Source organism: Equus asinus, chromosome X (assembly GCF_041296235.1).
Source record: "Equus asinus isolate D_3611 breed Donkey chromosome X, EquAss-T2T_v2, whole genome shotgun sequence".
Classification (NCBI taxonomy): domain Eukaryota; kingdom Metazoa; phylum Chordata; class Mammalia; order Perissodactyla; family Equidae; genus Equus; species Equus asinus.
Window position 1 is genome coordinate 78,507,249 of NC_091820.1, and position 27,497 is coordinate 78,534,745.

Consider the following 27,497-nt stretch of genomic DNA (forward strand, 5'->3'; position numbering starts at 1 on the left):
GTCGTCTGCAGAGTGACAGTTTCACTTCTTCTTTTCCAATGTGGATCCCTTTTATTTCTTTTTCTTGCCTGATTGTTCTGGCTAGGACTTCCAACACTATGTTAAATAAGAGTGGTGACAGTGGGCATCCTTGTCTGGTTCCTGTCTTAGAGGGATAGCTTTCAGTTTTGCTCCATTGAGAATGATATTTGCTGTGGGTTTGTCATATATGGTCTTTATTATGTTGAGGTATTTTCCTTCTATACCCAATTTTTTTAGAGTTTTTTTCATAAACGGATGCTGTATCTTGTCAAATGCCTTCTCTGCATCTATTGAGATGATCATGTGATTTTTATTCTTCATTTTGTTCATGTGGTGTATCACGTTGATAGATTTGTGGATGCTGAACCATCCCTGCATCCCCGGAATGAAACCCACATGATCCTGATGTATGATCTTTTTAATGTATTGTTGTATTCTATTTGCTAGTATTTTGTTGAGGATTTTTGCATTGATGTTCATCAGTGATATTGGCCTGTAATTTTCTTTTTTTGTGTTGTCCTTGTCTGGTTTTGGTATCAGGATAATGTTTGCTTCGTAGAAGGAGTTAGGAAGCCTCTCCTCCTCTTCAATGTTTTGGAAGAGTTTGAGAAGGATAGGTATTAAGTCTTCTTTGAATGTTTGGTAGAATTCACCAGGGAAGCCATCTGGTCCTGGACTTTTATTTTTTGGGAGGTTTTTAATTGCTGTTTCAATCTCCTTACTGGTGATCGGTCTATTCAAGTTTTCTACATCTTCCTGGTCCAGTTTTGGAAGGTTGAATGTTTCTAAGAATTTATCCATTTCTTCTAGATTATCCAATTTGTTGGCGTATAGCTTTTCATAGTATTTTCTTATTATCTTTTGTATTTCTGAGGTGTCCGTTGTAATATCTCCTCTTTCATTTCTGATTTTATTTATTTGAGCCTTCTCTCTTTTTTTCTTGGTGAGTCTAGTTAAGGGTTTGTCAATTTTGTTTATCTTTTCGAAGAACCAGCTCTTGGTTACGTTAATTTTTTCTGTTGTTTTTTTAGTCTCTATTTCATTTATGTCTGCTCTGATTTTTATTGTTTCCTTCCTTCTGCTGATTTTTGGCTTTGTTTTTCTTTTTCCAGTACCTTTAGGTGCACTTTTAGATTGTCTATTTGGGATTTTTCTTCTTTGTTGAGGTAGGCCTGAATTGCTATAAACTTCCCTCATAGAACCGCTTTTGCTGTATCCCACAGATTTTGGCATGTCGTGTTTTTATTTTCATTTGACTCCATGAATTTTTTTATTTCTTCTTTGATTTCTTCATTGACCCAATCATTGTTCAGTAGCATTTTGTTCATTCTCCACATTTTTGTGGCTTTTCTCGTCTTCTTTCTGTAGTTGATTTCCAGTTTCATACCTTTGTGGTCAGAAAAGATGCATGGTATTATTTCGATCTTCTTAAATTTATTGAGACTTGTTTTGTTGCCTATTATGTGATCAATCTTGGAGAATGTTCCATGGGCATTTGAAAAGAATGTGTATTCTGTGGTTCTTGGATGGAATGTTCTGTATATATCTACTAAGACCATCTGGTCTAATGTGTCCTCTAAGGTGAGTGTTTCCTTATTAATCTTCTGTTTGGATGATCTATCCATTGGTGTAAGTGGAGTGTTAAAGTCCCCTACTATTATTGTGTTACTGTCTATTTCTCCTCTAATGTCTGTTAATAATTGCTTTATATAATTAGGTGTTCCTATGTTGGGTGTGTAGATATTTACAAGTGTTATGTTTTCTTGTTGGATTGTTCCCTTTATCACTATGTAGTGCCCGTCTTTGTCTCTTATTACAGTTTTTGATTTAAAGTCTATTTTATCTGATATAAGTATTGCTACCCCCACTTTCTTTTCTTTGCCATTTGCATGGCATATCTTTTTCCATCTTTTCACTCACTTTGTGAGTGTCTGTAGGTCTGAAATGTGTCTCTTGTATGCAGCATATACATGGATCTTGTATTTTTATCCAGTTGGCCACCCTATAGCATTTGATTGGAGCATTTAGTCCATTGACATTTAAAGTAGCTATTGATACATATGTATTTATTGCCATTTTGTCACTTTTTCTTTTTTGGGGGGTGTTTTAGTAGTTCTTCTCAGTTCCTTTCTTTTTCTCTTGCTCTCTTCCCTTGTGGTTTGACGGCTATCTTTAGTAATATGTTTGATTTCTTTTGTCTTACTTTTTTTCCTGCTTGTTGTAGGCTTCTGGTTTGTGGTTACCATGAGGATCCTATTTAATATACTATGCATCTAACAGTCTATATTGAGTAGATGGACTCTTTAGCTTGACCTCTTTCTAAAAGCTCTACTTTTTCACTCCCCTCCTCCCACATTATATGTTTTTCACATCATATATAGTCTTTTGTTTAGTGTGTGTCTATCCATTACCGTCTTATCATTGAAATAGGTAATTTTAGTACATTTGTCTTTTAATCTTCATATTATCTTCACTGGTAGTTAATCTGCTACCTTTACTATACTTTTACCTTACATGTGATTTTATTGCCTGTTTTTTCTTGCTGTTGTTTTGGGATTTTTTGATAATTTTTTTTCTTTTATCTCTATTTGTGGTCATTGCATTCCTGCTTAAATAAGTCCCTTCAGCATTTCTTGTAGAACTGGTTTCTTGGTGATAAACTCCTTTAATTTTTGCTTGTCTGGGAAGCTCTTTATCTCTCCTTCCATTCTGAATGACAGCCTTGATGGATAGAGTATTCTTGGTTGTAGGTTTTTTCCTTTTAGCACTTCAAATATGTCGTACCATTCTCTTCTCTCCTGTAGGGTCTCAACTGAGAAGTCTGCTGACAGCCTGATGGGCTTCCCTTTTTATGTCACTTGTGGCCTTTCTCTTGCCGCCTTTAGGATTCTCTCTTTGTCTTTAATTTTAGGCATTTTGTTTATAATATGTCTTGGTGTGGGCCTCTTTGGGCTTCTCTTGTTTGGAGCTCTCTGTGCTTCCTGATCTTGGATGTCTGTTTCCTTCCTCAGGTGAGGAAAATCTTCCTCTATTATTTCAACAAATAAATTTTCTGCCCCTTTGTCTCTCTCTTCTCCTTCTGGGACCCCTATAATCCGGATGTTAGCATGCTTGATATTATCCCAGAGTTCCCTTATACTGTTCTCATTCTGTCTAATTCTTTTTTCTCTTTTCTGTTCTGCTTGGCTGATTTCCTCTAGTCTTTTGTCTAACTCGTTGATCCGTTTTTCTGCATCTTCTACCCTGCTATTGAGTCCCTCTAGTGAGTTTCTCATTTCCAGTATTGTATTGTTCATTTCTGATTTTTTTAAATATATTCCAGTTCTTTGCTGATGTGCTCACTGTGTTCATCCATTCTTCTCCGCGTATCTGTGAGCATCCTCATTATATTTTGTTTGAATTCTTTGTCAAGGAGGTCGCTAGTTCTGTTTCACTTAGTTGTTTTTTTGGTGTTTTGTAGTATTCCCTTGCTTGGAAAGTATTCCTTTGCCTCCTCATTATGCCTCTTTCTCTGTGCTATTTTCTTTGTACTAGGTGAGTCGGCTATGTCTCCTGATCTTGGAGAAGTGGCCTTATGTATGAGATGCCTTATGAGGCCCAGTAGTGTGCTTCCCTCTTGCCACCAGACCATAAGAACCAGGAGTGACCACTTTGTGGGCTACTTGTGTTCTTCTGCTGTGGCAGGGTTGCTCCCACTGCAGGTACCCAGGGAGTCTGATCTTTCCTTCCCTGGCTAGCTGTTTGTAGATCTGGTCTGGAGGGGCCTCAGCACGGTTGGCTACAAAGTCTATTAGCACACTCTTATTGCAATTGTCCCCTTAATTGGGCTGGTACCCAGTGTAGCTGTTTGCTAGGCTCAGGGACGTACAGTTGTGATAGGACTGAGGCCAACAAGGCTGTGTTCAGTTCTCTTAGGAGTGCAGCTGAGTGGGGCTAGCCCTTGGCATGGAGTCACTCAGTTGTTTCAGGCTTTGGAAGGTGGGGCTGATCCTTTTTATGGCTATTTGTGAAGCACAAGTCTTCTGCAGCTGATAAGCCTCACCCCCCACTGGACCACATACACTGTCAACACAGTCCTGGTCCATGCACACTTCTCAACCCCCTGGAGCGTACCCCAATGCCACACTGCAGAGGTCCCCACCTCTGCCCCAATGCCCATCACAGTTCACCTGGTTATCACACAAGCCCTGCCCCACAGAGGCAGACACCCTTGCCTGCCTGTAGAGGATCAAGGCACTCAATCAATGCAGGCTGAAAAGTAGCCTGAGGGCTTGCTGTTAGGTGGGGCCAGTCCTTAGAGCAGATTGCGTGCCCTGGCTGAACTGCATTAAATCTGTGCTCTAGTGGGTGTGGCAAACCCCTGGGCTAACAGCCCAAGGGATGCACTTCAATGGCCCCCACCAGTGTCCATATCAGCATGCCTGGACCAGCTCAGAACAATGGCCCCCACCAATGTCTCAGTCTCCAGAGAGGATCCTCCTCTCACCAAGATGCCCCCAGAGCCCACAAGGTGAGTCTTGTTTCACCAAAGGACAGTCAGCCTTCTCTCTGGTGATTTTAGGTTGCTGAAATGAGTAAGTTTGTGCGTGGGCCCTTTAAGACCCGGATCTTTTCGGCTTTCGGTTGATAGCTTTTCTGGGGTGTCCTCACTGCAGTTAATAGCCAGCAAAGCCAGACAGTAAGACCCCCCCCCCTCAGTTGGGCTGAGTCTGAAGGATGGTTATAGTAGTATTGCCCCTGCTCTGGACCTCACTCCTCCAGGGAGGGCTGCATACCTTAGCGTGGCTCCCGCCCAGCCTGCTGAGAAGCTCCACTGCTCCCAAAGGTGTCTTTTTTCCTCTCCTGCCAAAGTTACTGCCTCTTCTGCTTTTGTGAGGACTGTCCCTTGTCGTGGGGTTTCTTTTTATCCAGTTTTCAGTTTTCAATCCAGGGTGATCCTTCCCCAAATTGTTGTAAACTGGTTGTGTTTGTGGGAGGAGGCAAACTCAGCATCTGCTCACAGCACCATCTTGATGAGATCCCTCTTTAGTTCTTTTTGATATTGTTCATCAGAGTTTTCTACTTTTTCTCATACAGGTCCTGTACACATTTTGTTAGATTTGTAGCTAAGTATTTTATTTGGAGGAGGTGCTAATGAAAATAATATTGTGTTTTTAATTTCACATTCCACTTGTTCATTGTTACTATGCGGAAAAGCAACTGATTTTTGTATATTAACCTTGTATCTTGCAACCTTGCTATAATAGATTATTAGTTTCAGCGGTTTTTTGGTTAATTCAGATTTTCTACATAAAATATTAAGTTATCAGTGAAAAAAGTCGGTTTTATTTCTTCCCTCCAAATCTGAGTACCTTTTATTTCCTTTTCTTGCTTTATTGCATCTGCAAGGAATTACAGGAAGATATTGAAAAGGAGTGGTGAGAAGGGACATCCCTACTTTCTTCCTGATCTTAGTGGGAAAGCTTCTATTTATCATTATTAAGTATGATATTATTTGTAATTTTTTTGTACAAATTCTTTTTTAAATTGTGAAAATTCTTCTCTATTGCTAGTTTACTGGGAGCTTTTATCATTAATGGGCATTAGGTTTATTTAATGCTTTTTTTGCATCTATTGATATGATCATGTGATACTTTTTAGCCCGCTGTTGTGATAGAATACATTAATTGATTTTGAAAATTGAGTCAGGCTTTCATACCTGTCATAAATTCTACTTGGTTGTGGTATATACTTATTTTTATACTTTTTTCAATTCAACTTGATGATATATGCTTAAAGATTTTTGCATCTACGTTCATGAGAGATATGGGTCTATAGCTTTCTTTTCTTATAATGTCTTTGACTTGCTTTGGTATTAGGTAATGCTGGCCTCATAGAATGAGTTCAGAAGTATTCTTTCTGTTTCTATCATCTGATAGAAAGGGATTGTAGAGAATTGGTACAATTTCTTCATTAGATATTTGATAGAATTTACTAGTGAACCCATCTGGACCTAGTGGTTTTGGTTTTGGAAAATTATTAATTGTTGAGTCAATTACTTTAATAAATATAGGTCCATTCAAATCATACATTTCTTCCTCTGTAAGTTTTGGCAAATTTGGTCTTTCAAGGAATGGGTAAATTTCGAGTCGATTATCTGATTTATGGGCATAGAATTGTTCTTAGTATTTCTTCATTATCTTTTAATATCAGTGGGATCTTTTGTGATATTTGCTCTCTTCTTTCTGATATTTGTAATTTCTCTGCTCTCTCTTCTTTATTTAATTTGCCTACTTAGAGACATTGACTTTATTGAGATTTTCAAAGAGCTGTCTTTCGGATTTCTTAATTTTCTCTACTGATTTACTTTTTTGAATTTCATTGATTTCTGCTCTAATTCTTCTTCTTATTATTATTATTTCTTTTTTCTTGCTTATTTTGGATTTAATCTTCCTTCTTTTCTAATATATTCATTCAATGCAATAAATTTTCCTGAAAGCACTGCTATTGCTGCACAACACAAATTTTGATGAGTTGTTTTCATTTATATTTAGTTTAAAATATTTCTAATTTATTTTGACATTTTTTTGATGCATATATTATTTAGGAGTGTGTTGTTTAATCTCCATGTACCTTCGAATTTTCCCGTTATCAATTTCTAGTTTTATTCATTTTGGTCTGAGAGTAGACATAGCATGATTTCTATTGGTTTAAATTTGTTCAGGTGTGTTTTATGCCCCAGAATGTGTTCTATGTTGGTGAATGTTCCATGTGAACTTGAGATGATGGTGTATTCTGCCATTGTTGTAATAGTCTATAGACGTCTATTATAACCATTTATTTGATTGCATTGTTGAGTTCAACTATGTCCTTACTGATATTCTGCCTACTGGATCTGTCCACTTCTGAGAGAAGGGTTTTGCAGTCTTCACCTATGACAGTGGATTCATATATTTATCCTTGTACTTCTATCAGTTTTTGTCTTCCTTCCTTTGATGTTCTGTTGCTAGATGCATACACTTTAGAATTTTTATGTCTCCTTGTAGTTTTTGACCTTTGACACTTTTTTCCTTTCTCATGGAAATCACAGGAAAACATGACAGACAGGACCAGAAAGCTTATTTAAAGAAATACTGGCTGAAATTTCCTAAATATGGGGAGAAAGATAAAATCCAGTTTCATAAATCCCAAAAGACCAACAAGACAAATCTAAAGTAAACTCCACTGAGGTACATTATAATCAAATTGCCAAAGTCTGTGAAGCAGAGATATCTTTGACATTTAAAATTTTCGCTATAATGACTGTAAATATTGGAGTTTTGATTATTTGTTAAAATTTTTTATTTCCTTTTTATTGTTTTTGTTTATTGATTGTGGTATTTTTCTTGTCTATGTGTGAGGATGATTGGCACTGAGCTATTCTCTATTGCTAATCTTCCTCTTTTTGCTAGAGAGAGATGATCCCTGAGTTAACATCTGTGCCAATCTTCATCTACTTTGTATATGGGATGCTGCCACAGCATGGCTTGATGAGCAGTCTGTAGGTCCATGCCCAGGATCTGAACCTGTGAGAACCAGGCCACTGAAGCGGAGCATGTGAACTTCGCCACTACACTGGGCCACCCCTGAAATCTTTATTATTATTCTTTTAAGCTGTGAGACAATTCTTAGATTCAGATACCCTTTCAACTATGGAAAATTCTTGTTCTTTCAGCAAAGTATTCTGTCTGGTGACTCAATTATTTGTATTTTGTATTTCATTTTTTCTCATTTCTTTCACTGTCAGTCCTTTTAGACAATAAATCTCACCTTTTAATTTTTAAAATTTTCACTTGTCAAGTGAGTGCAGTATATCTTTCAAAGTGCTAATAGTACCTGAATGGGTTTTACGCTTATATGTCACAGAATCACTGAACGTTCTATATAAACTTCCAGCTACTTTGGGATTACACTTTCAGAGAAATTGCCAACCAGTTTGACAATTCATTCTTTACAGGTAGTATGTTTTTCTTTCTTTGCATTGGTGTGGCTCTCTTTTTCTCCTTGCCATTGAGCATGTTAAATTCATAAAGAAAACTTCAATTAAATTAGTTTTGGGGAGGCCTGTAGAGGGAGCTCTCACTCTGTACCACTCAGCATCAATTAATCCAGTCAGGAAGACATCAAACACAGACCCCAACAGGAAGGCATCAGTTACTGACTGCAACAGTAGGAGATGTACCTTTCACTCCCAAATAGGAAGTGCAACTAATTTACTACTTCAGCAGGAGGAAGGAAGACATTCTTCTTGCCCAGCAATACACCCAGTCAATGGAAAACACAGCAGCTCAGCCAATGAGAAGTCACCATCCCGTGATCTTTTACTTTCCTCCTGTGAACTTTCATTTGTTTTTCTTGCTGATGATTTTTTGAGTAGAAAACACTAACCCTTAAATCTGTCCCCAGATTTTGTTTGGGATCATCCCTCAGATTCCACGTTAAGAACTGTTGGTGGCAGCTGCAGTTCTCCATTTTGTTTGCAATCAGTCCCCATTCCTCGGGGTTTACTGGTTCAACCCTTGTCCCCTGTGCAAGGCTCCATGGGAGCTGTTGGTGGTATGCACAGGGCCTTCTTCTGGACAGGATATAGTAACATCTCTTGGTTACTGCCAATATATGAAGGTGCACAGGTTTGTTTATATTATTCTGTCTATATAAAAGGTACCTAAAAAATGAGATTCCTTGTATCCAAAGAATTGAACACGACCTTCTGAAATATCTGCATATTTCATGTTTAATGACTATAATCCCAGGAGTTGTAGATATCTAGAAAGATGGCAACATTTCATTAGAAACAACCTAGAATTAAAATGGCCGTTATGGGGAATGTTGCGAATAGATAAAGTTGCTCATTTAAAAGATACACTTAAGAACAAGGGAGTGCCAGTAGAATGGGATGTTTACTTTAATTATTATGCAGAAGCTTACAAGAGGCTTCAAACTTCGAAAATAGCTTCATTAAAAGATTCAATACAAAAGGCTAATGAAAAATTAAAGAGACAAAAAACACCTAAAACAAAAGATACTGAGACGGACATGTCTATGGACATGATTCCTACCACCCTCCTTGTCTTTTTTCACCTGAGTACTCATGTTTTACTAATTCTCTGTCTGAAATGATAGTTTACTCTGAAGAGATCATTAAACAATTAATATTTAAAACAAAAATAAAATAAATGTAAATGTTTAAATTAAATATAAATATATACATATTTAAAGTAAAATAAAATATCTGGGGCTGCAGACGAGCCCCCTCAAGTGTCCTTCACCCCAAGGTCAAAGACTTAGATAAGAGCTTCAAACAATTATCAAAATATTGACCCAAAGATTGGTGTCTCAATTGTAATCAACTGGGACTCTGGGAAAGTGATTGTCCTCACAAACCCTATTCAAATTCTTTCAAATCAACTTAAAAGCCCCCAAATAAGCCCCTCTCAGATGTGATTGCCAAAATTAATTTTTAAGAGAGCCCTACTTAGTTGTTTTGAAGGACAAATGCTGCTTGTAAGATTGAACATTCTAAAGTTCTCAGAAAATATAACCGAATCTAACCCAAATGCCTTTCAAGTTCACATGATCTGGGATTATTTCTAGTAAATAAAAGCTAGTTTAAGTTTTTTTGGTTTAATTAAAACAGACATGTATTTAAAGTTATCAACATTAAATATCATATTTTTGTTCTACCTAGACTTGCAAATTTGTCAAGAAGAAATTAACTCAGTACGATGGAATTTTCATAAACCATCTAAACCTAATTTTCAAGAGCAAGTAAATTAAATAAATGCAAGTAGAATAAAAGAATTTTTTGTAAAAATTTTCAAATAAGTTTGCCAAATCTTTTCAGTAACCTGAAACTTTAGAGTTTTGGTAAATTGACTTAAATGATAGTAATTTATTGAAGGTCTGGACTATTTCCTAATAAGATAAAATATTGAAAATTAGTTATTCAAATAAGTTTATCTACGTTTGCCCTCTTATTTCAGAGAAACTAAAGATAAAATTGGGTCTATTAGTAAACATGCTTTGTGTCATGCTGAGAATATTTCTATGAAAAAGCGTATATTTCTATAAATTATAAAAACTGTGTCTGCCAATCCACAGAATACTAATGTAAAAGACATCATAATTGCGTGCTTCTCAGTTTTCACAACACATTAAAGGTTTCTAAGCGTTAAAAACTCTAACAAAAGTAATTATAACAACTGGAAATATTACAGGAAAGGTATTTTATATATGTTCAGGACTGGCTAAGATTGGAATCCTTCTTTATACTGTTTCTGTATAGAAATATGTGATAGAAATTGTGTAAAATTTCTTTAAATTTTGACATATGCTGGTATAATGTTTTCAGTCACATCCTAGTTGTTATATTAAAATGTTTTGTGTCACAAAAATAACCAAATTCTTTTGTCAATTGCATTATAATAAACCATGTGTTTAGTTTTTTGTAATTTATAGTTATTCTGATGCCTTATTGAAGATGCTTTGTCTTCAATAAGATTCCTAAAAAGGAAAATTATAAAACTGAACTGGATCTCGATCATCAAAATTGAGACTCACACTAAAAGGACCAAATTTGATTTTCAGGGAATCTTCTTAGCTGATTTTCATGCAAAGACAGCTACAACATAATCTATAAAGATTGTAGCACATGTGGATGAAGTCCATTCAGAACCTGCAAAACAAGCTCCCTCATTGACAGACTTTTGCCATCCTGATGTCTTTGTAACAAAACAACATTCAGCTCCTAAGTCACAAAAATGCGGATGAGTAAACAATGGCCGTAAATTAAGCAAACAGCTGGGGCTATTAGAAAGCCAAGATGGCTGCTTGGTTCTTCTTGGCTCCCTGGAAAACACCATTCTGTCGTTTTTGTGTTTTTTCAGTCACCATAGTGCACTTGGTATGACTCAAATTATGAATTGACATTGGTGGAGAGACTACTACAAAATTCCAAAAACAGTCTACCAGCAATGTCAGACCTGTCAGGTATATAACCCTGGGAAAAACTGTTTTTGTCCACAGAGGCGTCAGACCTTCTGCCTCTGGACCCTTTAAACACCCGCAGCTGGGCTTCATTCAATTTCTACTTAGCACGGGTTGTCAATATGTTCTTATTACTCTATGTCTGTTTTCCAGATGTGTTGAAGGCTTTCCCTGTTGCAAGGCTGATGCCTTCACAGCGGCAAAGAAACTGTTAGAAAATATGTTTCCCACTTGGGGTACACCTTCCACAATCGCCAATGATTGAGGCACTCACTTCATTGGGCAAATCATATAAGCCTTAATGAAAACCTCACAAACTATTTAGAAATATCACTGTCCATTTTCGGTACTGCTGCCTAACCCTTTGTGCTGCCAACTCCAGTGAGTTGACTCTTGGATTCACATGCTGTATCTAAAGAAGGCATCAAACCCCAAGAGGACCTGCACACTGTCCAGGGACCTGAAATTTAAGATTTCCAGGAATTGAGGCAAATGGCATCTGAAGGAGAAGCTTTCCCAAGATGACCGGAGTGGGCTTCTACACCGTTTCCTCACTGTTGTTTCTTTCTTTCTTTCTTTCTTTTAATCGTATTTATTTAATTAGTACCCTACTCTTTTCTTTTTAAAGATTGGCACCTGAGCTAGCAACTATTGCCAATCTTCTTTTTTTTTTTTCTGCTTTTTTTCTCTCTCCCCAAATCCCCCCAGTACATAGTTGTATATTTTAGTTGTAGGTCCTTCTAGTTGTGGCTTGTGGGATGCAACCTTAACATGGCCTAAGGAGCGGTGCCATGTTTGTACCCTGGATCTGAACCCGGGGCCGCTGAAGCAAAGCACACGAACTTGACCACCTAGCCACGGGGCTGGCCCCTCACTGTGGTTTCTTACTTCCTTTTTTCCCTCTCTTTCTTGGAAGAACAATGGCCCTGTGTTCATTTCCCAATCTAATGCGAAAAGGGGAAACCTCTCCAATTCTTAGATTTGTCATCAGAAACCAAGACAGCAATGATTCCTTAGTTCCCCCTAAATAACTTTTCTCAAATTCCAAGTGTCACTATATTTAGGTTGTCTTTCAATATGGAATAGTTGTAATAGCACAATATCTGAGTCTTGGTTGAATGATGCTAACACTTTTATACCATACCAATAAATGGATCCTTGAATGTCATCGCTCATGCAGGAGCCTTATGCACACCTTCTACCTACACCTTTATATGTGGAGGTTTTGTAATGACCTTTATGCCTGGGCAACTTATTGCCTTGACAGCTGAAGAATAAAAGGACGATGTACCCTTGATGTGTTCATGGTTTTATTCTCTTTCTGTAACAAAATGGAAGCCTCGCCTTGGTTCAGCCCATCAAACTTATATAACCACCTAAAAAAGAGAACTTCAAGGAGTTTTACATGATTCTGGGCTTACGTTTGCAGGGAATAATTCCTGGGAGTATCTGCAGGGACTACCAATGCACAAATGTTTGGAAATCTCTCCCTACATTAGGAGAGTTGACTGATTCCATGGCCAAAGCAGTCTCAGCTCAGCAACAATTGCTTGATTCATTGGCTAAAACAGTTTGGATAATTAAATAGCCCTTGATTGTCTACTTGCTGAGCAAGGAGGTATCTGTGCAGTAGCAAATATCTTGTGTTTCACATGGATAAATGACAACAAATTTCACATAATGATCCATGGTCTTTTGATCTATTTAACTGGTTACCTTCAAGCCTGGATTCTGGGCTTGGAACTGTCTTACAAACTGGTTTTGTTAAGTTGTTTTTAATTCTGCTCTGTATACTTGTTGTTAAGTTCTGTACCTATTCCACATGGAACTTTTGTAAAAATGGCATGTCTAATGAGGTGTTGTTAACTCAGCACTTCAAGATGCTTTTCTGTACTTACAACCTCAACTGAATTTCAACTTTGAGTAAGAAAAGCCTGAGTGTTCTCCCTACTACCCTTCCTTGTTACTCAAGTCTGGTCTCAACCAGTTTCCAATCCATGTACTTTCTCTCCAACATGGAACACAGCACCCAAGAAAGGTCCTTCCTGGCACCAAGGGACAAAAGCTACTGACTTGAGAAATCCTGAGTCTTGATCAGTGATGATTTCAGAGAAAGATCTTTATCAAAAGGGAGGAACTGGTAAATTAATAAAGGAAACCAACTGAAATTGGAGTCACGGAGCCCTTTAAAAAGAGATCTCACGCCATACCACTCATTGCCAATTACCCCAAACAGAAAGACATCAGTTACTACCCCCAACATGAAGAGATGTACCTTGCATTCCCATACAGGACTTGCAAGTACTTTACTACTCTAGCAAGAGAAAGGGAACTTCCTTTTTGCCCAGCAGCAAGTCCAGCCAATGGAAAATGCCGCAGCTTAGCCAATGAGAAGACATTATCACCTAAACTTTTACTCTCCTCCAACGCACTTTCATTTCTTTTTTCTTGCTGATGAATTCCTTTTCTTGTCCTGTCCTCCTTATTGTAAAAGCCTGCCATGTTGTGTAACGCCTCAGAGTATCTCTCTGCCTGCCAGCCGATTCATGAATCATTTAAGGAAGACTATTAAATCTTCAAAATTACTCAGTTGAATTTTTTTTTAAACAAACGTTTTGCCTGAATAGGTCTAGATCTTAGCCTATTTCATTATTATTCATAATGGTAATTAATGCTAACATTATATATGGTAAAATTTTAAATTGGTTCATGTGTTTAGTTCTGAAATTATTCTTTTCTTAGTATTTTTCTTAATCTATTTGTAGTAGTCTACTTTTCAGTAGCGTCATTAAGAATTATGACTATCTTATGAATCCTTGTAAGTTAATCTTCTCTAATCTCTTTCACCATAAAAACTTTTATGTCATAAGTCTTCATGCTTTGTTTTGATTTTTCATTTTATTTTATTTTTATTGCAGTAACATTGGATTATAACATTATATAACTTTCAGATATACATCGCATTATATTTAGAATTCTGTGTGGATTACATCATGTTCACCACCGAAAGACTAATTACAAGCCATCACCACACACTTGTGCTTAAACACCTCTTCCACCCTCTCCCCTCCCCCGTTTCCCTCTGGTAACCAATATAATCTGTGTTGCAATGTGTTTGTTTGTCATTGTTTTTATCTTCTACTTATAAGTGAGATCATATGGTATTTGACTGTCTCCCTCTGAATTATTTCACTTAGCATAGTACCCTCAAGATCCATCCATGTGGTCACAAATGGCCGGATTTCATAATTGCTTATGGCTGAGTAGTATTCTATTGTGAATAGATACCACATCTTCATTATCCATTCGTCCTTTGATGGGCACCTAGGTTGCTTCCAAGTCTTGGCTATTGTGAATAAGGCTGTGATGAACACAGTGGTGCATGTATCTTTACGCATTTGTGCTTCCAAGTTCTTTGGATAAACACCCAGCAGAGGAATAGATGGATCATATGGTAGGTCTATTCTTAATTTTCTGAGGACACGCCATACTGCTGCATCGGTTTACACTGGTGCAGTGTAGAGGATGTGGTGCGAAGGGTCCCATTGATCTGTGTGTCTGTTTTTGTGCCAGTACCATGCTGTTTTGGTTACTATAACTTTGTAGTGTATTTTGAAATCATGGAGTCTGATACCACTAGCTTTGTTTTTTATCCTCAGGATTCCTTTGGCTATTTGGGGTCTTTGTTGTTCCACATAAATTTTAGGATTCCTTGTTCAATTTATGTGAAAAGTGTTGGAACTTTGATCAGGATTGCATTGAATCTATAGATTGCTTTAGGAAGTATGGACATTTTAACTATGATAATTCTTACAATCCAAGAGCACAGAATATCTTTTGGTTTCTTTGTGTCTTCTTGAATTTCTTTCCACATGTTGTATAGTTTTCTGCGCACAGATCTTTCACCTCTTTGGTTAAGGTTTTTCCTAGATATCTTATTCTTCTTATCTTTTTTTGAGTAAGATTAGCCCTGAGCTAACATCTGCTACCAATCCTCCTCTTTTTGCTCAGGAAGACTGGCCCTGAGCTAACATTCGTGCCCATCTTCCTCTACTTTATTTGTGGGATGCCTGCCACAGCATGGCTTGACAAGCTGTACATAGGTTCACACCCAGGTTTCAAACTGGTGAATCCCGGGCAGCCAAAGCAGAATGTGTGAACCTAACCACTGCACTGCCAGCCGGCCCCTTTAATGTTCAATTTTGAACCTGCAGTTGAGTGGAATGTGACTTTAATATTCTACTTTAGGCCAATTCTGGCACTGTGTAGATGTGGCCAGGTTGTTTTTTTTTTTTGTAAACTGTGATGTCAGAGAATGTGTCATAATTGAATCTATGCTGTCCTGTCAACCTTCATGTACACAGTGCCTCAGAGCCAGCTTAGAGCAGTCTGTTAACTCATCCTTTCCAGGTAACATGTTTTACTTTTTCTGGAGTTTTTTCAGTTCTTACTTTATGTCTGACTTTCGAATGTTCAATCAGATTATGTATAATTATTGGCATCTTTCGTTTTTATTATTTTGGTGTGATTTTTGTTTAACTTACATCTTCTGTAACTATTTTGTCTTTTTAGTATAATTGTAATGATCTTTCTCAGCTGTCACCCTTGTATGTGCTGGCCACTCGGTTATTGTTCATCCCAAGTTATGATTTTCTATTTCTTTAATCTCCATATATTTTATAGCACAATGTGTGAGCACTTTTTTTATTTTTGGTTTTTGCTTTGAATTTATATCCATCACTTGTGTGAATCTTTGATATCCTAGCTTAGTTCAAATTGAGCACTGAGAACATGTGGCCATCTTGATTGGTTTTTCATTATGAGATCAGAAACCCAAAATTCTAGATTGTCATGACAACAACTTTCATGTACACAACGTTTCAGAAATGAATTAGACAAGGCTGATGATTTCCTCTTTCCAGGTAATATTTTTTTTATCTTTTCTGGATTTTTAAAGTTTCTAAATTTACCCTTGATGTTGGAAAGTTTCACTAGATTATGTCTATAAATTGTCTTACTTCATTTTTATATAGTATGTTGTTTCATTTACATCCTCAGCTCTGGAATGTTTTTATTTTTCTAATATACTTGTAATGTTCTAATTGTCAGCAAACGTCCTTACATATGGTGTCAATACAAATAATCAATAATCATTCTATTGCAAGAAAAAGGGAGAGAGGATTTTATTTGAGCCAAACTGAGCACTATAGCCTGGAATTGCAGCCTTCACAAAGGAATGAAGCACTCTGGAAAAGAGTGATTTTCAGCCTAGTTCTATAGCCCTTCCAAACAAAGGGACATGTCCCAAAGCATGACAGGGCTCCATTCTTTCAAGGGTTCAAAGAGAGCTTTTATTACTGATTAGCATTTACCCAGTGGGCCGACATGACCCCAGAGCTATGGAAAGTGAGACTTATCTTCAAAGACTGCTGGGGGCACAGGAAAGGAGGCATCGATTCTCCTCTTAAAAGAGAACATTCTTTACTTTGGATTATGATTAAAGTACATATACAATGTATGTTTGATAAGCCCCAATTAGGCCTTTTGGTTCAAATAAAATTTCATGTTTAAATCAGCATGGCTTCCCCATATACTTGAGTATATGAACATTTTCTCATATCAGTGCTTGTGCCTCTATTATTTCTTCTTCCAAGTTACTCATTTCTTATGTGTTCAATCACCATGTATTTTATCTCATAATATTTCTGTGCCTGTTTTCTTTTTTAAAAAATTTTTATTTGTATCTCTCACTTTAATATCCTAGCCTAGGCCAATCCTCACACTGTAGACATGGAGCCATGTGGGTTGGCTTTTTCACTGTGATGTCATAAACTCCCTCAAACTTCTAAGTTGTCCTGACAACCTTCATGTACAGAGTGTTTCAGTGCCATCTTATACCAGTCTGATTATTCATCCTTTCCAGGTAATACAGTTTTACCTTTTCTGGTTTTTTGTAGGTTCTAACTTTATCCTTGAACTTTAAAAGGATCTCTCTCTTCTATCTAGACACTGGTCTCTTTCCTTTAAGATTATCCTTGTTTATATTTGTTATATTACATGTATATGGCCAAATTGGTTGACTTTTTCAATGTAAAGTGATAGAGTCCCTCCAAAGTTGAAGTTGTGCAGGCAATCTTCTGATGCACACTGATACTGTCATCTCACATCAGTCTGCCAATTCAACCTTCACAGGTCACATATTTTTCTTCTTTCTAGATTTTGGGAAGTGCACCAGATGCATTCATGAATTGTAATATTCTAATTTTTCTTCTTCTTATACATATTTAAAATGTATCCTCACAATTTATACTTATTTATGATCGCTGTGAACACCATACCTTTAAATCTATAATTATTAATTATAGTAATATTATGTATTTTTGTGTTTTAATATCACAATTACATGTATATAATTATATGTAGTTATTCAATTTTCATCTCCTAGTTGGTGCAGTGTCACTTTAATATGCTAGTATAGCCTAATATCACTCCTATGAACATGTTTGTACATTGGTTGGGTTTTATCTTAGGTCACAAATTCCATCAAAATTCTGTCTATGGTTCTGGCCTAGTGGTGTAGTGGTTAAGTTCACATACTCCGCTTTGGTGGCCTGGGGTTCATGGGTTTGGACCCGGACATGGATCTAGACCCTGCTCATCAAGCTATGCTGTGGCAGCATCGCACGTGCAAAATAGAGGAAGATTAGGGTGGATGTTACCTCAGGGGCAATCTTCCTCAAGAAAGAAGAGGAAGATTGGCAACAGATGTTAGCTCTGGGCCAATCTTCACACACAATTCTGTCTAAATTGCCCTGGCATTGTTTGGATGCACAATGGCTCAAATCATACTCAGTCCAGTCGGGCAATTTACCCTTTGCAGTTATATTGTTTTCTTGGTGGATTTTCTCAGGATTCTTCGTCTTCTTTTTGACATTTGAAACTTCTACTGGATTGTGTTTTGATATTTGCCTGGTGATGATGATGGTGATGATGATGGTGTTGGAGGATGATGTTTTTTCTAGCAACTTCTGTGTATGCCATCTTTATTTCATCTTTCCTCGTAGTTCATCTTTTATATGGTCTCTTTTACCAGCGGTATTTTATAACATATTTTCTGTTTCTTTTCAGATTTTTAATTTTTATTTACCAGTTGAGTGGAATATATCTTAAATATAACTTGGTTGGGTTGAATATTTTATGTCACAGAGTTGCCAAAAATTTTGCACAATTTTGCACATTGTCCTGACAGACTTCAGGTGCACAGTCTTTTAGAGATAACTCAGGTCCATCTGATAATTCACACTTTACAAGTAAAAGATACACGCACACTTAAACTCATGCACACATGGGGGTTTTTGTAGGTCTACACAATAATACGTTGATAATTAAATTGAAAATTCAATGGACAGACCACTGACTTTTGATTATAAAATCACTTAAAACAAAAATCCATATTTATTCAACACTTTTTATTCAATCGTTAAGCCATTAATTTTTTAATTGTCAAATGGCCAGGTTTTAAAATATTTGCAAGACTTTCTGAGGGTATTTCACGTGTATATGTGTAAGTGTGTTTCTGTATTCATCTTTTATTTTTAGTGCCAAAGTCCATCATTAAAAACATAAAACACTTTTATATTTTTACATCTCAACAGGTTTACAGTCAAAGCAGAATATTAAAAAAAAAGACTGTTGAATTTGAGAGTAAATAAACTATTAAATAATTCAAATTCTACCTAGAAATTCTATTGATGATGTACATTCATCTCTGCTTGGACATTCATATTGTACTGTAACTTTTGTTTATTTTTATGACAGTATCTATTCTCAGTAACAGTTGATCTATTTGCTTTGACAGCATATCAAAGAAAATCTTTTTGACCTTTTTTGACAATTGTATTGCAGGGAGGAGCCAGAATATCTAAATTTGTAATGTATCCTGAACTTTATTTAGAGGGGAGGCCTTTCCTATGCTCTTAAAATCCAATATAAATAAGCTATGTTCCAATGTCCTTATAGTTCCTAGGTTTTGTTTAATAGAGAACACTGTATTTTAAATACAGACCTCTGAATGTTTCAGGTAATGAAAAACTAAAATTGTTGCCCTCTTCTCCCTCTTTTCTCTTTCTGCAGTCTTGCTTATTCTAATATATGCTCTCTTGTTGGAATGCATGAATTGCATAGGCTTTTTTTACTCTTTTTTTGTTATTTTTGTTGCTCTGCTCTGACTGAGTTTCAAAATTCCTGTTCTCTAGCTCACTGATTCTGCCTTCCATTTGCTCTACTCTGCGATGGAAGATTTTTATTGCATTTTTTAAATTTAATTCATTGATGTCTTCAGCTCCAGAATTTCTGTCTGTTTTTATGATTTCTATCTTTTGGATAAATATTTTGTTCATGTATCTATTTTATAATTTCATTGAATTGTCTTTCTGAGTTTTCTTGTAGCTCGTTGAGTTTCTTCAAAACAACTATTTTGAATTCTATATCACCTAAATTGCAAAACCCTGTGCCATTGAGCTCAGTTATTTGAGAATTACTGTTATCCTTACTGATGATATGTTTCCTTTATTTATTATGATTCTTGTAGTTTTGCATTGCTACTTTCATATCTGAAGTAGGAGAAAGCTTAAAATCTTCAGTGGTTTCCTTCAGATGGAGTATACTTTTTGTCGATGCTGTTATACATGGATTTTTTTCTCCTTTTGTATGAGTATACCTGCTCCACTCTTCATGCTGCTCTTGTGGCAGAATTCATTGGTTCTTACCCTCCACCAGGCTGGCTACTGGAAACCTCTCTTATTTTCCAGAAGGTAGTGCTATAGCTCAAGTTTGTGGTTTCTCCTTTGTCCACAATCCTCGTCTGTATTTCTGATAGCACTCTGATTACTGGACTTGCTTTTGTCACTGCATTTGGGATCATGTACAAGGAGCTGGCCATAGAGTAGAGGCAGATGTGGGTTTAGCATTCACAGCATTGAGGGTACCTGCAGACTTGTTGGGAATCTCTTCAGATGAGATACTCCTAAAAGCTCCTGGGTGGACTTCCTCTTGAAGATTTGAGTACAGTCCACAGGAACCATATTGTTTTAATGCCATTTGACATTGTCTGCCTCTTTCTGGATATCCTCTTTTCTCCTAATTATGGAGATCTCCCTTCACTATTCTGAGTCCTGCTGGAGAGAAAAAGAATTCTCTAGCAGCCTCCCATTCTACTGCAGTAGCCAGGCACTCACTCACTGCTCTCTTTTTTTCTTGCAGAGAGGTCTCCACCACCAGATATTTCATCCCTTTGCAGTGTTGCCTTGTTGGGGGAGGAGTGCGGCATTAGGAAAGTTCCTGTTACCATCTCCATTGTGACCAAACGCATATTTTTTTTTTCTCCAGTGGCATGCTGGAATCTCCTACTTGGGAAGCCTGAATACCTGCAAATTCTCTTTCATTCATGGATATCTGCCCAGGTCAGTGCTTTCCAGGTTTTTTCCTGACTGTGGCAAAGGGGGTGGGGGAGGTTTGTGGCTCTGCTAGTTCCACAGCCCAAACTGAGGTCTGTCCACCTCTTACCAGATGCACAGGTGGGTGAGACTCCTCCTGGGTGTTTTGGTGTATTGTGCTGGATCCCACAACTCCAAAAATGGTGCTTTTGTTCATAGGTAGATATATAACTTATTGTTAAAAGGTGGGGGACGAAAATGAGGAATATCTTATGCCACCAAGATGCTGACATCATCTAATATTTGGGTGCTTTGTGGAGAATAGGCCACAAGGGGCCAAAAGTAGGAGTGGTATAGCATTTTAATGCTTGTCACAGTGCTGACATGCTGACTTAGACTAGGAATTATAGGTTTGAAATGATGAGAAAAGGTCAGACTCAGATTAACAAGAATGTTATTACTATGCATGTATAATGTGAGAGAAAATGAGAAGTCAAAGATGACACCGCATACTTGGTCTGAGCAACAGGAGGAAAGCCAGGTACCATTTTCTGAGTTTCAGAATATTCCAGAAGGAAAAAGACTAAGAACAAAATCAAAAGTCCACTCGATGTATTAAATTTGAAAGGGCTATTATCTATTCCAGTGGTGATACTGAGCAGGCTTATGCCTATACACACTGCAGCTCAGGGCTGGGGTATCATATTTGAGGAAAATCAGTCTACCAAATATAGTCAATGTTATGAATCTAATTTACATCACATATGGAAAAAGATAGACAAAGAAAAGAGTCCAAAAGAGCACCCTATAACATTTCAATATGGAGAATCCCATTGAAGTGTTTGGAGCCAGGAACGAGATGGACTCAGAAGAGTTATTAAGATAAAAGTAAATAGATCTGAAACATTATTCATCCATAAAAAGGATTATACTACTAATACAAGCGATAACGTTTGGGAGCCTCAAAAACATCATGCTAAGGCAAAGGATCAAGGTGCAAGAGGTCCAATGCACTATATAAGAGCATTTTTATAAAATGTCTAGAAAAGGCAAGTATATAGTGAAAAATGAATAAATTAGTGTTTGCCTAGATGTGTGTGTGGAAACAGAGTTACCTGCAAATGAGCATGAAGGATCTCATTGGGGTGATGGAACTGTTCCATGAGTAGGTTGTTGTGAGAGTTCCACGGCACTGTAAATTAACTAAAAATCATTAAATTATATGCATAAGTGTATGAGTTTTATAGTATATAAATTATTCTTCTACAAAGCTGTTAAGAAAATTAGGGAGCCCTGGAAAATGTGGTATCATTGAAGATGAGAGAATTATATTTTTCCAAAAGTAATATGAAGTTAACAGCAATAAGAGTCAAAAAAATGATGACATTCACTTAGAAAAATGAGGGTTGTTGATGATTCTGATAAGCAAAATTAAATGATTTCTTTCTGTTGTTTAGCAAAACGGTGGCTGTTTCTTCACAGTCTCTATAATTTAAGACATCTTGGTACTTTCATCAGAGTCGAATAGATAAAACTTGCACATTTTTGTCAAATTGTGTAAATAATAAGATTTTATTTTTTATTGACTTGAGTTTAGGGATGAACTTGGAAGGAAATTACATCTTTAAAATGTTTATTTTTCACACACAGTAATATGAAAAAAGACAGCTACAAGAATTTTCTGGCTTCTGAGCATTTAGCTGCAACATATCTAAATTGAATGCAGTTAAAAATCAACAATGAGCTCCAAAGAAAATTTGACTGAGCACCAAAGTAGGTCCATTCAAAAAGGCAATTATGTTACTGCTTTAAATTCAGAAGAACATATTGGCACTCCAACCTACAAAGGTAAATTCAGTCAACTCTTAGAGAAAACAAATTGGTTGGAAAATGCTCAGGAACCTGCTGCATGCTTGAGTAATAATAGTCAGCCTATCACAACCTCAGTCATCACTCAAGTCTTTCATGTGCCTCTGGAGGAGAACGAGTATGTGAATCAGCTTGGTAAAGATAGACGAGGAAAATTCTACCTAGATATCATGCAAAAGACTGGTGCCAATGTAGAATTAATTTTTGTCGAAGACCAGGGCCTCTACATTATAGTCTCTGGTGAAACAGAAACTGTCATGAAAGCTCAGAAGGAGATTTTTACATGGTTTCAGGATCGAGGTTTAACTGCAGTGTCCATTCCCGAAGAACAGCTGTGCTTTGTTACAGGCAAGACTGGAGGAGAAATGCAAGACTTAGAAGAAAAAGATGCAACCTACATCCAGAACTTATGCCCAGATAACCACAGCAACTGGATTAATACTGTGGGCATCAAAGAGGTCATGAAGAAGGATTTACATGAAGTCCTAGGTATGTCTACTGATCAAGACAAATGTGCTGTAGAGAAGTTAGATGAGAAAAAAGCATTTTTTCCTTCCACTCCTGGACCATCCAGTAAAACTTTTGACAAAATTATACCAGAAACAGAGGCACACATCCATGTTCCACCACCTAGTGTCAATCAGACACAAGTAGGCTTTACTGAAAAAAAGCAGCAGCTTAATGAGGCTCAGGCTTGTGTAAAGGAGATTTTTGACAGCACTAAAAAGAAAAACACACCCATCAATGCAGAGATGAAATTTCAGCACAAGTGTACCATAGGTCCCAAGAGAAATTCTGTGCAGGAGACCTTGCAAAGAAGTGGAATTTCAATAGAGATCTTACCCGTAGAGAGCATGTCAGCTTCTGTGACAGAGCAAGGTGAGCCTGGAAGCTCAGGGAAGGCATTTTCCAAAGCCAGTTCGAAGACCGAACTTTACACTGTTTCCTCGATCTTTGTACCTTCCTGGCTTCACAGATTTCTTATTGGTAAGAAAGGTTGTAATATATCTGAAATCACACACAGCATGCCAAAAGTTCACATAGAATTTACTGAAGGAGATCAAATTACAATAAAAGGACCAAAAGAAGATGTGAATTGTGCTCAAGAACAAATTGAGGTCATAGTCAAAGATCTAATTAACAGGATGGATTATGCAGAAATCAATGTTGACTGTAAGTTTCACAAACATCTGATAGGGAAGAATGATGCCATCATAAAGCAAATTAAAGAGAGGAATAATGTTTCTGTGCTAATGTCACCTAAAAATGTAAAGAATAAATTGATTAGAATTGAGGGGGAATCTCAGGGAGTCCAACAAGCCAAGAGAGAACTTCTTGAACTTGCTGGTCATTTAGAAAATGAGCACAGCAAGGATTTAATCATTGAGCAAAGATTTCACCCTGCAATCATTGGGTGGAAAGGTGAGCGGATCCATGACATCCAGAAGAAATTCCCAGAGGTGATGATTCATTTTCCTGACCAAGCACAAAAAAGTGACACAGTCCAACTTAGAGGGCCAAAACATGAAATAGAAAAATGCACACAATATTTGGAGAATGTGGTGGCAGACATTGTAGAGAGTAGCTATTCCGTAACTATTCCCAACTTTAAAAAGCCTCACAGAAATGTCAATGGAGAAGGAGGTGCAAACATAAAAACAATCTGTGCAGCAAGCAACACCAAAAGTAATCCTCCATCGGCAAGTGGCTACTCAGAAGATATTGTCATCAGTGGAAAACCTGCAAACTGTGAAGTAGCTTCTAACTGGATTCTTCCAACTCAGAAACATATAACCAATAGTTCAGAGGTAGAAATTTCTATTCCTTCCAATCTATACAAGTCTCTTACCGATTCTAAAGACTGTTTGATTGGTGCAATCATGCAAGAATGTGGAAGGATCCACATCCACTTTCCAAAAATGGACTCAGGCCTTCAAAGAGTCATTATTAGGGGCCCTGCCCAAAGTGTTGAAAAGGCCAAGACAAAACTGCTACAACTAGCAGAAGAAGAGCAAACCAAGAGTCATACTGTAATTCTCCACGTCAAACCACAGTATCACAAATTCCTCATGAATAAAAATGGTGGCAATGTTTCCAAAGTCTGTAATGAGACTGGAGCGCACATCATTTTCCCTATCCCTGAGGACAAGGATCAAGAATTGTTAACTATTAAAGGAACAGAGAAGGCTGTCAAAGATGCGCAAAAGGGACTAGCGGCACTAATTACAAATCTAGATAACATTGTAGAGGAGGACATACTGATAAATCCTGTTGACCACCATCATTTTTTCCTGAGAAGAGGCCCGGTTTTTCGCGAGATAACTGAGGAGTATGGTGGTGTTAGTATTAACTTTTCATATTCAGGAAAACAGAGAAGCAAAGTCACAATCAAAGGAGCAAAGCCTTGTGTGGAAGCCGCCAAAAAGCACATTCAGGAGATTACTGGGGACTTGGATAGTCAAGTCACAACAGAATGTATTATTCCCCAGAAGTTCCATCATTTTATCATGGGACAAATGTGTTCTCGAATCCAACAAATTACTAGAGATTATAATGTCCAAATCAAATTCCCAGATAAAGAGAACTCAGTTACTAATATGGATCCAACCATTCAGAAAAATGAGGAAGAAGTTAGGGAAAAGAGCACTACGGAAGCTGCTTCTATTTCCCCAAGGAAATGTGACACCATACTTATCTCTGGCCAAAAGGAAGAGTGTGCAGCAGCCATGGAAGCCCTTGAGGCTTTAATTCCTGTCACTGCTGCACTAGATGTGCCCTTTGACCCTCACCATTATATCATTGGTCAGAAAAGAAGAGAGATACGAAAGATAATGGATAGGTTTGAAGTTAATATACACATGTCAACACCTGGATTGGCATCTGATATCCTTTTTATCACTGGCCTTGCTGCAAACGTGGAGCAAGCCAAAGCTAGGTTACAAGAACTTGTCAAGGCTTTACAAAATGAAGTAAAAGATCAAGCATTAAGAAATTTTAAACTCAAGTTCACAGTAGACCCCAAATATCACCCTAAGATCATTGGTCACAAAGGGGTAGTTATTACTCAGATTTGCTTGAAGCATAAGGTTGCTATTCATTTTCCACGTAAAGGAAGTGATGAGACACAAGACCAAATCACCATCACTGGATATGAAAATAACACCATCGCTGCCCAGAATACAATCATGAAACTGGTGCATAAATTTGAAAAAAAAGGGTTACTAAGCAAATCCCAGTAAACCATCGTGTTCATGGCCAGGTTATTGGATTCCATGGAAAAACCATTCACAAAATCATGAATCAGTTCCAAGTAGATATCCATTTCTCTTCAAGACGATCCCAAAATCTAAATGTTGTCACTGTGACTGGACTCCCTAATAATGTCACAAAAGCCACTGCTCATATCCTCAATCTTGAGAAACATTATCTGGCTGTTATCAAAAAGCACGAGTCTCAACAGGAGCCTATGAAGAAGATCTCTCTGTGCAATTTATCCTATACTCCATCCAAGGATTTTGTAGTAAAAGATCTTCCCCGTACTGCAAACACAACTGAAATTATCCCAGACATAAACACGTCTGAAGATTTTCCCAGCTTGGGGAATCAAGTGGGTCCTAAGACTCACTCTTGGAGATGCAAACAAGAATGAACAACAACGACAAAAAAAGCGAAATTGTTCCAGCAAGCTTAAACATCCCATCAAAATTTGTTCTAAACTGACATAGCTTCTTGATCATTGGCACATTTCTTACACTGTTGTCTCCAGTGCATTCCTCTTTAAATTCTGCAGGCTATGTTATAATAAAGATAAGGTGCTCAATTCTGTGTGTTTGCAGTAATTACTAACACAGAGTCTAATTTCCACTCAGAAGCTGTTTCTGATATTTCTTTTATGAAACAGAGTTTCCATTATTTTAAATGTAGTTCATTAAAATATTAAACAAATACCACATACTTCCTAAATTTCATGGTCTGCTTAGCAAGTCATTATTCATTTATCTTTCCTTATGAGAAGTCAACAATATGGCAAGGAGATTACATCTGTGTCATCATCCCAAGGCATAAATTTTGACTTTGCAAAAACTAAAACAGATTGTGCTATTTTTACTCTTTTTTCATGTGTTATTATTTGCATTACTTCCCGTCTTCTCTTTTGTAGAGTTGAACCAGTTTCTTCGACAACAGTTAAAATGTTCATCTAACCTGGCTTATAGAATAGTGATAAAAATAAGCTTTGGACAGCACGATTACGTGCTGAGTGTTCTGTTGGAGCGATTGCATATCCAAAGTAGCATGGCAGTGATGTTAGAGGAGACAAAAAAGACCAAGGAATGTAAAGAATATCAAACTACCTAGAATTGCTTTGGTTTTTCAGACAATGTTTCTAACTGCCAATTGGGGGAGTGAGACTCCCATAATTTTTCATTCCTAGGCATACCCTTCAGAAGACTACTTTAGGGAAAAAATGTCAAACCCAAAACAGACTGTGTTTTCATCTTCTTTTCAGTAATCTCCCAGGTCCGGTAAAATCTTAAGGTCATGATGCCAAGTCTTATTTTAGTGGATGATGTGGTTCCCCAATAAGATCCCCCCTGAAAAACTAACACACTCACCACTCAACCTGATGCTGATGTAATCAGCTGATGTCTGGCATCTACATCTACCCACCCCCAGCATTTTCCTCATCTCTAGTGAGCCACTTTGTGCAAGGTCATGTGTCCTTCCCAGGGGCAGCCTCCATCCAATGACTAGTCAACCCAGCTTCCTTCCCACCTTTCAAGACAATTATCCATGATCATCTCAAATCTGGAGCTCACCAAAAAGTAGGCTGAGTTCTTTGTTGTGACTGCATCAGAACTAAACTCCCTCTACCCAATTCTGTTGTGTTCATTCCCTAATAGTTGTTCATCTCAAGATGACTCTCCAGTTAACTTTTTGCCTACAAATGCTCTATCTCTGGGTCTGGTGCAGCAATAGTTAGATGAATTGATCTAAGAAACATCTTGTATGGGATGTGAGGGATATCAAAAGAGGGAATATGGAGACAGATGTTTAGTATCAAGGATTTTGACCAGATCTTAAGGAGTGGCTCACTTTCTTTTAAATCATCTCAGGTTTCCCTCTACCTGCACAATGCCTTTCCAAAACACCGCAAACAAATGCCTAGTG

The 27,497-nt window shown here is 37.3% G+C and overlaps 1 pseudogene; it reads left to right on the forward strand.

The window, feature by feature from the left end:
• Nucleotides 1-22,198: 22,198 nt before the first annotated feature.
• Nucleotides 22,199-25,977, forward strand: LOC139042611 (vigilin pseudogene; annotated as a pseudogene).
• Nucleotides 25,978-27,497: the final 1,520 nt, after the last annotated feature.